Here is a 12,485-nt window from a genome sequence, read left to right as displayed (position 1 = left end):
CCTCATGTGAATATGAAGCCAGCACAGACCTTTGAGTGCCCTGCCTGTCACTCCTATAAGGCTATTGATGGCTACAGTAAATGCAAGAACAGTTTTTTCTAGACTAGTTTTTTCTAGTTCCTCTTCAGCAGTTCCCCTGTTTCAACCTTATCAAGTACAGATGAGACTGATGGCTACCTTGAACCTAACTGATAAGCCTCCATCCCCTTGCAATGAGTCCTTGCAGCCTAAACCTCAGAGAGGGATGACAGGGGTTGCTCCCTTTCCTCCTCCATCGTAAGGACAGCCTGATACACTGCAAAGAGATTGGCAGTTTTGTATGGCACAGTCAGTGCGTATTTCTTCATGATACCCAGTTCCTTGTTTTGTGGGTAGCCTGTGTTTGTTGGCTGGTCTTTCATTTCATGCTATGCCATTCGCACACTTCCTCTTATCCCAGTTGCTGGGGTTATATTGCAGCTGACACCTCAGCTGCCTGTGGACACTAATCTAGAAACAAGGTGGCAAATGCAGGAGTTGGAGAGCTGGCAGCCTTCTCCTCCAGTGCTTTTGGCCCAGCATTTCCAACATGCCAAGCTTCCAACACTCTCTTTGCTGCTATTTCTAAGCGTGGCCCTGTTTACTCCTCCCTTACCATAGAGCTCCTGGCAATGATGACTGTAATGTTTCATGAACTGCCCTCTAGGACCCCACTGTTGCAAACTTGAACTAGCTCTTTAGTGTGAAAAGGATTTGCAAAGCACCAAATTCTCATTTCAGTAATGAAGAGGCCTTTGACCTTATTTTGACATAAGCTCATGTCCACAAAGTAATCTGCATTAGCTGCTTAAGCCCAGGGGAAAAAAAGATGACTTTCTCTTAGGTACTATGGGCACTTTGTTTCTACTGCAAGCAAAGAGTAAATGAAGAATGATAACTCAAAGATATGTCCTGTGGGGTTTTTGTGCAGCTACAGGCAACACTGAGGGTGGTCATGAAATTTGTGAGTTGAAAGATCATTTCAAAACTGAGAGCTTATTTCCTGGGAACACTCAGCTGCTCAGAGCTTGGGAAACATCAGTTAAGGAGAAGTTATGTCAGCTACATGCAGATAAGTATGGCATATACATAAGTATGTAGCTGACATATTTGTCTGTATGTAGCAGCAAGTTGCTTGACCGTCCACTGCTCATGAATTTCACATGTATTTCATTTCCCTGAGTATTTCATGTTCACAAGTATCCAGAAACTCAAAACCCCACAAAATCATCAATGAGCACACTTGAGAGTGCAAATAGAGAGATGAAGGCATGAAAAGGCATAAAAAGGGAAGGGTGGGGGAGAGAGGTCCTATTTCTATCCTGTCTTTCAGCAGAAGACACCTTTAGGACCTGAACAAACCAAGTAAAACAGACTGAGACAATAAACATAAGCCACAAAAACCTCAATCCTCACAGAGACCATTAGAAGGAGAAACTCACAGGGTTTCTCCATTCCACTTCACCCTACTCATCAAATATTGATAGGAAACAGCAGTGGCAATTGCTAGCTGGAGCTGGTAACGGAAGCATGAAAAGTAAAAATCAATGGGATATTTATTTGGACAAAGAAAGGCAAAACTGGGTGTGCTGTGACAGTGTCTGTTTGCAAGCACAGGGATGGATACATCTAAGCGCTACTTGGTGCACACAGACACACTCTGACATCTCTGAAGTCACAGTTCTACATCCAGAGGGAAAACACAAATGCTCAGCGAGAGAACTCAGACATTCGTGTCTGTGTCTTGAGAAGGGCAAATGTCCTGCCACGGTCATGAGGGACCGTGTGGCAGCCAGCTGGGTGAACGGGCTTGCATGTACGTTTGTGTTGGCTGTGTCGTTTCTTGCTGAGTACAGATGCGTTTTCATTTTATTGGGTTGTAAAGATGCTCAGGAAACCTCAGTACTTCTCTCTATCCACAAGTGTAGATCACGATCTCCTTATCTTTACTATGCACACACTCTTTAGCTAGCCATGTACTAAGCCCCAGCTTTCAACCAGGGTGTTCTCATGCACTAATGTTAAAGCAGCACTAATGAATAGCTATTAACCATGTAAAAATTACCTTCTTGCCATACACAGGCACGTGAATCTTCATAGCAGTGATACCACCAGATCACCTATGCAGTTTGAGCAGCTCAGGAAGAACTTGCTTGTCGAGAAGAGAAGCCAGTGGTGAGTTCAGAACACATTTTAGAGGTCTACACTGAGTGTCTTACCTGTATCACACACAACAAAACACTGAGGGAACAAATTCTTCCACTGGTTAATGGGAGAGTGAGGTCTTGGGTTCAGGTACTTCCTGCTTCCACCCTAGTCAGAATTACAGTAATCACAGCCTTACATGAAAGCAATTGACCTCTCCTTTTTCAGCCTGGGCTGGTTTGAAGTAGGAAGCTGAACAGAAGGTGTGAATCATCAGACCTGTCAAACCGATCTCTTTCAGCACCAATGAATCTACTTAAAATGCATGTGCAGAGGAAAGGCATGGGATGGAGGGCATAGCTTTAAGGAAAAAGTATTCTGCAATATAAGCCAGTGGAATTGGGTTCTTCTCTTTATTCTTTGGTCACAGTTGCCTCTCAAAGCAGCACTGCAACATAAAATGTAGAAATCCCCTGAAGGAAGAACGTTAAGACCCAAGTTGATAGAATGATTCAGTTCTTCAGTTTCCCACATTTGGCACTGACCTATTGAAGCTAATACACAGACAAGAAATCAGCCTGTCCTCTGCTGAAAGCCCCGGCTCCAAGTGAGCGGAGACTCTGGATTAGTTTTGTTCTGGGGTATTAACCCATTAGCAGGGTTAATAATAACAGCAGTCTCCTGTTACTTGGATTCCATTAGAAGAGCAGCTTTTCTTGTTTTCCCAATTCAGAGAACAACAGATCATCTATTTTTTCACTGAAGTAACCCCTGCACACATCCCTAGGCTGAACTAAGGGAAAGCTCCTTGGATATTCTCTGTTCTCAGAGCACAGTTGGATAGATTCAAAAGTTCATGGGAGGCTCAGCATGATGCCAAACAGGAGTTTCATGCTCAAAGATGTGAATTATCATATACAGGATCTGGACTTAGAATCTTGCACTTATATACTTGGAAGCTGATAGAGGACAGAAGTGCAACAGAGGCCCTGCCCAACATCCTGGTTCTAGACATTCCACTTCATGCTCAGTTTAAACATACCAGTACGTCCATTCCTACTCAGTGAAGCACCAAAGTGCATGCCCACCTGCGAGCACCTGAGCCATCACTCCATTGACTCCACTCCACTTTGCTGATTCAGATCCAGAAGCTATACAGCAAGGACATCCCTCACACTACATTAGGAAGCAATGGTCTTTTTAGTTCTACAACAGCTTACAGGAGAGATCTATTTAACCCAATAAATGAACTCTGTGAATTGAGCCCTCTGTGATATGATCTCCATAATGTGGCCAAGCAGGGGGTATTTGGATTGAACCAAACTGCATTGGTTGGATTAAGTTTAGAGCTGGATTAAGCCAAACTAAGACCACAAAGGGACAGTCTCAGTGCTCCTAAGTACATGCTCCTGTTGCTTTCCTTCCATCAGCACTAGCAATCCAGCCACTGCCGAACTAGCCAAGTCAGCTTTCTGATTTACAAAGTAGCAGAGCAAAACTAGCGGAATAATAGAAGGAGGTATCAGAGAGCTGATTTACCATGTGTGTAAGATCACTAATGTCGACTTAAGGGAAGGCATGACTATTCACATTAGAAAGCAGGAAAAGGAAGGAAAGAAGAGAACGTAAGCACAGTCTTAGAAGCGCTTACACCAACCATTCAACTGCATTTTTTGTCAGCTGGCTATGAGCTAGCCTGGGTATCTCAGACCAGCACTGCACTGCAGAGCTATACCCAGAGTGACAAGGAAAACAAGCCATTTAATAAGAGTTCAAGCTCTGGTGCTAAAGGTATTTTGTACACCCTGTAAGATCCACCAGTAGCTCTAGAGTAAAGTCCATCTCATTGAAGGAAAAGGTATGAGGAACCTGCACAAGTCATGAACCCCTTTGAAGAGAAGACTGAACTGAGAAAGAAAAGCCATACACAGCATTGTTTTGTCCTTGGTATGAGTCTGGCCCAGTACATCCCTGATCTACAATGGTTTCCTTTTCTACCAAGCATACAGGTTCTCTTAAGGATGCCATATTCTAGGAGTTTGTACCTGCATGGAAGAGATGGGCATATTCTGATTGTAAGACAGACCTGATTGTTCATGAGCTTGGGATCTGGAACTTAGGTTTTGCAACAAATCACTCCAGAGCTTTCACTCACTTTCTGCCTTCCTTAGTAAAAGTGACGTGCTGTCAAAGGAGTTTAAAGTCCTCATACATCAGCTCTGGGCTTCCATTTGGAGAGGAAGAAAGAGGCAGAGAACTTTGGATGTTTAAGCTTTTCACCCCAGAATCTGCACATTGGGATAATTTATTAAAAGCTTAAAATTGCCAAGATATCAGGACATTAAAATTCCATTGTAGATTGAAAATGTTACCTGAATTCAGTGGCCTGTAACATATCTGTGGATTCAGAACATCTTATCAAGAGAGCCTATTAAAGTGCTTTCTGCAATTATTATTTAATATTGAACATTTTATAGCAGGAGTGCCTCGAGGCCAAACAAGTTAACATCGTGTTACACACCACACACATGTAAGAGAATTATAACAGCTCAAGGATGAGAGCTTTAAAGTTGTTTCTGCATTGTCTTGGGCAGCACTGCAAGGCCCAAGTGTCTTTCACACTTAAGGTCTGGTTTTAGGAGGAACTAGGGACATGAACATCTTGTGGTTACTAATAAGAATAAGATACTGCTCATGGCTTTCTCTTCTGATCACACCTCCCCTTCCCACTCCTTTGGGAAAGAAGGATCCATGTTAACCCCATGACCCTGTTGAAAACTAATGGCAAACTAAGAAAGTAAATTGCTTTCAATGGAATCAGGAGATTTGTTTTCAAATCCAGGTGACAACCATGTAATTATTTGAGGTTATTCAAAAGAGATGACAGAAACATCCAGCCAGGAAGGAGACTCTGTACTGCATGCACTGCCCTGCTTCACACAACCACGCTGTCTTAAGTCAGGCACCAAACTGCATCAGGAGGTTGGTGGGTCCTTCACAAACAAGACACAGGTACCTAAGACACTTTGAGCTTAAAATATTGAGGGCAGAAAAGCTTAAAACATCATTTCTTGGATTTTCTACCCAAGTGGTAGCATCCAGAATACACAGCAGGGCTCCCAGATTGCCAGCTTCAACTGAGGATCATTTAAAGGCTGGTATACGCTACCATCACTGGTAAAGTTCTTCACTTTGGCTGAATATTATACCATAGACCAAATTCCCACCTTACTCCAGCACACCACCACAGCTAGGTGAGAAGCAAGTCACTTCTCACAGGAGCTCTGCTTCCATCCCAACTTTATTTAGACTTTCCCTGCCTATTTAGAGATTCAAATCTTAGAAGAAGCCGGCATGCAGATACAATTCACAGCTTCAATCCCGATCTGAACCAGGGGTCCTAGCACAAATCATTATTCCTATACATATCAGAAAAATCCAGTGAGGGAGATGGGGTTTCCCTGGGGATGAAGGCTGAGACTTAAGATGTGTCACTAGTGCAGATTTGGCCTATTCAGTGTAAAAAGCCCGAGACATGTATTTTTAAATGACAATTTATAATAATAGATATAAAAATATATTATTATAAATTATTATATTATTACAAATTAGTAATATAATATTATAAATTACTATTATGTTTATTATATAATTTAGAATAAATATAATTTATAAATCTATAATTTCTAATAGCCAGCAGATGTATTGTAGGATACCACTTCCTGCCCTTTGCAATCTGCATTCTTCTAGATAAGCAAACTATATGGTAGTAGAATTCTTTGGAAGCACCAAGAGAACAAAGGATTTTGGGAGGAAAGCATCCAAACAACAAAGTGTTCTGCATAGCGAGTTGTGCTGGAACAAAGAGCTGCTCTTCAGGACCTGCACAGATGAAGGCTTAGAACTTCAGCATAGTCAGCAAGAAAACTTACACACATGGAATCTGGTCAGCCTACATCAAATAGCCAAACTACCAACGTTAACAACCTACCTCCTGCAAACACAACTCTGGGCTTTGTCATAGACATGTCAAAGACGCCACTGTCAACAGCAGACCTGCTCCTATAGCAGTGCAGCACACTGCAACGTTTCAAACTCGGGATGAAGTTAAAACTTGTATTTGTATAGAGCAAAAGAATGACCTTTTATCTACCTTGTTACAGCAACTAAGCCATGGAAACAACAGAGGACAGATGCATTTTGCCAAATCCAGCTGTAAGGTGGGAATGCTTAGTGCCTCCAATCCCAGCTTTCTGCCCATTCCCCCTTGCTACTCCCCCCTTCAGGAGCTTACTACCCAAATGACCACATTGATTTTACTAACACAGCTTGGAGAGCACTTACACAGGCATCTCTGCAGACAGATCCAAGACAGCATTCATTTCCAGCATGTGTTGTGGGGATAATGAGCCAGAAGAGGGTCAGGATACAGTAACCTGTTCCACAGGCACTGTTTGTCCGCAGAGCACATGTCTGCCTGCAACACAGCTGAGCAGTGAGGTATTTGAATATGCAGACAGGGTCTACTCCGTTCAAGAAAGAAAAAGGAATGACCTGTGTGAAACATGCAACTCCCATTTAACTATACAGCTACGATTATGTCCATAGTAGGAGTATAAATAGCTGTTTTAACTCTGCCATGTGCATCTGCACATTTAATACAACACTTTCTATGCGAACAAGTCTTACTATCATCTGATACGTGTAAAACTTCCACCACCAAGTGTGATCAGAGCTTTATAAGGAACAGCACCATGTGCCTGCACCAGTGCTCATCCTGGCCTTGCAGGTACAAATCAGACCTTATCCAGTTTTAGGGTAATGAACATGATCACAGCTTAGCTGTCGTTCTGCTCAGCCAAAATGGTCATGCAATGAAGGCCAGTATCCACCTGACGGCCCTAGAGCTGGAAAAGCTGGATCTTTGAACTAAAGGATGAAGTAGCAATAGCAGAAAGCAGACAAAGTACAAAGAGGAATAAAGCATCGTTAGCAATTCTCACAATTAATTAAACAAAGCTAAGGAGGAAGAGGAACAAGGCACTTCAGATAGCTCATGGCTGGGGCTGCAGCAGGGGGCTGGTATTCTCCAAGGCCTTTTGCGGGTTACCACAAAGAGAGTTCACAGATCTTCCACTCACTTACTTAAATATTTGATATGAAATTAAAGCCCTATTCCAACTTTTATGACCACTGTCTCCCTCACTCTCCCCTCCTCCTATTCCCAGCAGACCCCTTCATCCTTCACATGCCTGTCCTCAGACCAAGACATCAGTACAATTAGCACCAGCCCACTGGCGCCAATTAGCAGCCAATAGTGTCTATACTCTGGGAGGGGGGGACGGAGGAGCGGGTCCTGTGTCTCCAGCCTGCCTTCACACTCAATTAGATTAAGTGGAGTCTCCTGGCTGTGGTTGGTTGGACAGTTGTTGCAGTAATTGCGTCTTCTCTGTTGCTGCAGGCAATCTCCCTCTAGGCTCTCCAATACCCCCTTTATTGACTCCCTGCGTTGTCCACTTACATCAACACACTCTTCTTCAAAGGGAAAAGAGGGGAGGGCAGCAAAGAGGAGCAGAGGGGAGGGGTGTGGGATGAGAGAGAAAGACCCCAATGTCTTCGAGTTTTCCTCGAGCCTGACACTCTTGGGCTGTGTGGCTTTGGCCTCCCCAGCGTTCAACTGTGACTGTCCACGGTGACTGTCACATGGCTGAGCTTCAAGCAGGGACAGAGCAGCACAGCTCCAGTAACCAGCCTTGCTGGCTACCCAACTCACTTGGCATTTGACGGGGGAGCGCCTGACATCCCTGTGGGAATGAAACACTAATGATAGCCAAGTTTAGCTCCGAGTGAAATGAGCCGGTGGTTTCCCATTCCTGCTCTTGGGCAGTGGCAATGAGGAGGACAACTGGAAGACCTGACTGGATGTACTTTGAAGGAATACTCTTTGCTTTCAGTTTATTTTTCAGCTCATGAAGGATAACTTCTACTTAGCAATAAACACAGACCTTTGTCCTTCCTGTGCAGACCCAAGTGTCTTCTTGGTTTTAACAGGACAGTCTGACTCCCAGTAGGATTCATTTCTACTTTGACACCTATTTTAAGATGAGTTGAGCTGTGCTCCCGAGCTGCTGATCCTCTCATACTGACTACAGAAGAGCTGTGGTGAAAGATCATCAGGCATTAGACCAAAATGAGATAAATCCCACCCTCAACACAACAATTACTCCAAGACTGTTATTGAGATGCAATTTAAAAGCAACAGAAACATGGAAAACACATATTGACTCCTAAATATGATATCTGATATCAGGAAGGGGAAGAACTAATTTTCCAAAGTAAGATTTTTCACAGGATTTAAAGAAATATCAGCATGCATTGATAACAAAATACATTCTTCTTGGGAGGAAAAAAAAACAACAAAACACAAGCCCAATTTTGGCAAAAATGTATGAGCAGGACCAGGTGGTGCTTCCATATCAAATATATCATAGGGAAAGGAGGAGGAGGGGGCTGCTGGGAGGGTGAAGCACATTCTCAAGGGGTATAAAGCAGTGGTTTTCCTCCTGCCATAGATGAACAAGTCCTATACATTCCTGGACAAACCTCTTCCATCAGCTGTCTGCTGCTTCTGTGTAAGTCACAGATGAGAGCTGCTACCCCAGCAGAGGACTCGTTAGTCCCTGTTCATAGCTTGTGCAACGCCTAAAAAGGATTCTCTTTTGCTTTATGTCAAGACTGATGATTTTCCTCAAGATGCTGGCAAAAATGAAATTATAGGATTGATGCAGAATTCCTGAGGGAACTTCCTGCCCCGTGTTACATTTTTTGGTCAGCTTACGTTAACCTAACAGACATTTCTGGTCATCACATTTCTGCTGTGGACATGCAGAGCTTAGTAGTGCAAACACCAATTAGTTAAGTCTCTTAGGAAGGAATGGTTTAGGCTTAAGCAGGTACACAAGTAGTTCCATCTCCAAAAGGTTTCTTTTTTGAGCTAGATTGTTTTGGAAGGTCCTACTGATGTAATCAGTTTGATAGTGTTGCATCAACTTCAGCACAAGATTTGTTTAAAACAATCACTTGAAACTATATCCCATGCTGTATGAGCAGAAAATGCTTCAAGTTTCATTTTGGTTTGTTACTTCACAATCTAATGATGTACATGGGCTTGATCCAGGGCTGAAATTGAAATATAAGGCTGAATATACAATGCTCTACTTAATTATACAAAGTCAAATGTTATTTTTCAGAGTTATTCTATATTATATATTCAAAACACATACATCATATAATATTATATACTCTCTCTATATGTGTATATATGTATATAATTCCCTTCATTTTAGTGGTGTCCTCGACTAAGAGCAGAATCACCTGCACATGATCCAAGCAGTATGAAGGAAGGCAAACAGTGGCTCCATTTCTACAAACTGATGAGCAATTTCAGCTCACAGGCTGATTTTCAACACTGCTCTGGTACTCTCAAGCTTCTCTTGGAAACATATTGCCAGATTTCAGACACAGGACATGCGTGATAATGAACATCCAAGGCCAAGTCTATTTATCATCTATACTGAAAGCCCCCCAGCTCCTTTTCCAACAGCCCTATTGCTGCCTTACTCTCATTCACACCCCATTCCCAGGATGTGTTTAGAGCACATCCATGCTGTAGTCTGAGCACAAGATGCCTACCAGCATTATATACCATACAAGCCCTAGTTCAGTCTTCCTGACTATTTACACTTCTTTTCCCATCTTCTAACTTGAAGTAGATGTCTTATTTTTTCTCTTCAGTCAGCAGACTACTTCAAGAGTAAGATTTAAAGTCTTATATTAATGCCAGAATTACTTTCTCCCCTTTTTTTCCCCTTAAACCCTCTATGACAAAGATCCCTCTTACAGGCTAGGTCCCATCCTTCACAGCTCTGGGCTATGGTAGGTTAATCACTTCCCTCCACCTGGTAGTGCTGTCCTCTGTTACTCCTAGAGCTCTTTTTGTTCTGGTCCATTTCCAAAGTGCTTTCCATATGTCTCCTCTCAGACCCTTCCACTTATTTCTGTTTCCTTGCTACTTCATCCTCATTTTCATCCTTTTGCCATATGTTTTATTTTCTCTTTTCTTTCTTTTGCTCTTTCCCTGTCTTTTTTCCTCCTCCTTCAAAATCTCTCCCTTTTCTTCCATCTCTCACCACATTCTATTCCCCCATTCTTTGCCTTCTCTCTTCCAGCCTTTCTACTTGCCTATTGCTCATGAGAGGGTTGGGAAGATTACTGGCTTTTTGCTGTGATCAGGAAACATTTATTGACATCAGAAACATCCTCATTAGCTCTGGACAGGTGGGAACCATCTTTGTTTCCTGCAGGCACCATCTCCTGTCTGCTCCGTAACCCACAATGACAGCTGCACGGCTCTGACGTGGAGATATCTTCTCCTCTCCACCCTTCCGTCTCCACCAGTTAGCAGGGCCCCAGCTCAACCCCCCCAGGTGGTGAGTAGGGAGAGGCTGATGGGCAAAGACGACCCCAATTAAATTCAGTTAAAACTCTTTCCTCTCCTTTGGACTTTGCAGGGATTGGAAGGTCAGGCTCAAGGGCTAAACATTACAAAGCTCGCCCAGCTGACTGGTGCAGAATGACAGGAGTCAAGCAATTAAGAGTGTGAGCAACAAAGGAAGAGAAACAGAAACAGATTCAAGTTTCTGCCCTCTTATAAGCAGTAGAAAATTCCTATTTTTTACCTTGATTTCACATACAGATCAATGCAAAGGATCTGCTGCAGATCAGGATCTGGTTCTGTTCCTGCTTATCACTTTGTATGTCGGAAAACTGCAAGGAAGGTGCATTTCATCCATTTAAACTGACATCAGAATGAGACAGGCCACCCCTTTTCAAAAGACATGCTCGGCTCCATGGTACAAGTGTGTTTCCTGACTAGGCATTGAGAGGTGAGTGCTAAACCCCACCAAGTCATTATTTCTTAAGACAATTTACTATAGGAAAGCTAGTTCCAAGAGTAAATTCCTTCCCTTCACACTGCTAGAAACTTCTAACATGACTCTGGTTCGTAAGTGGCAGACAGCATCTCAGGGGTCTACTGGGCAAAGAACCCCCTGCCAATTGCTGGTCATTTCCAAGGCAGAGCAGAGTGCAGTGCAGAGATAACCCAGCTACCTTTGAACAAGCCAGCTGGGACACCAGAGGAAAGGGCAAACTGCTTTGCACTGTGCTCATCACACCACTGCTGCATCACATCCATTTCTCAAGATAGATGTAGTATAGTTTAGACGAATCCTCACTGCTTCACAGGCAGTGCTGCAGTGACCAGAGGCACATTATAACACACTGAGCTCATCTGATTTTTCCTTTACATTTTAGGACAACAGCTGCTATAGCAGGACTACTTACAAGTATTTGGGTATCCGATTTGGCCAATGCCATCTCCAACCTAGTCTGCAACATTCCTGGAGGGAGCAGGGGATACACTTGACCACTGAAAGACACACGTTTAAGGCACCTGACTCATCCCGTGGATATCTCCCTCAGAAGTCACATGTTTGACCAAAGGATTTACTGATCTGGAGATGTTCCTGGAATAGACCCTGCTTCAAAACCTGCTCAAGCAAAATGAGGTTTTGCTGACTTCAGTTGATTTGGGATCAGAACTACGGATCAAGGGAAGCTGGCAGAATTAAATCCTCACCTTCAACTGCCCTTTTAGTCCTTACATGAGTAAAGAAGCATTATTCCATATTGAGAAATGATTTCACTCCCCCTCACCAAGCTGTAAACCTGCTGCTCACTCTCCTGCTATATGAACCAGGGCAGCAACCTTCCTTCCGAATCAGGAACCACAAGAAAGATTACTCTTATCCTAAATGCACTGCGAGGGTATCTCAGGCACATCTTGTCAGCACTTAAACACCCATGACAGGCTCCCTGCAACATTTTCCAGGTGAGCACCCTCGCTCCTTCTGCCGTGTCACACGCTCATCATTCACCACTCAGCCACGGCGGGAGCAGCCTGTTGACATGGTTTCTCTCACTTCTCCTGGCCCCTGGAGCTGACCTCCTGTCTCCCCAGCTAGATCAAATCCAGGAGACTCTACTTAGGGCTGGGTCACTGGATGGTGTTAAAAGCCTTTCTCTTCTTCTCTCAGCAACCAAAGTTGGAAGGTGGCAAATGGGAGAGAAAACACTTCAGGTTGATTTTCCTTCAGGAGATGTTGCCTGTCAGATGGGAAAGGCTCCCCAGCACAGGCACGGGGTGGGAAGGATTTGCAGAACTGCATACTCAGGCTTTTGGAGGTTTAGGAACTATAGCG

Source organism: Pezoporus occidentalis, unplaced genomic scaffold, assembly GCF_034315485.1.
Source record: "Pezoporus occidentalis ecotype Australia unplaced genomic scaffold, CSIRO_AGI_Poc_V1 ctg37, whole genome shotgun sequence".
NCBI lineage: Eukaryota > Metazoa > Chordata > Aves > Psittaciformes > Psittacidae > Pezoporus > Pezoporus occidentalis.
Note: the sequence above shows the minus strand (reverse complement) of the source record.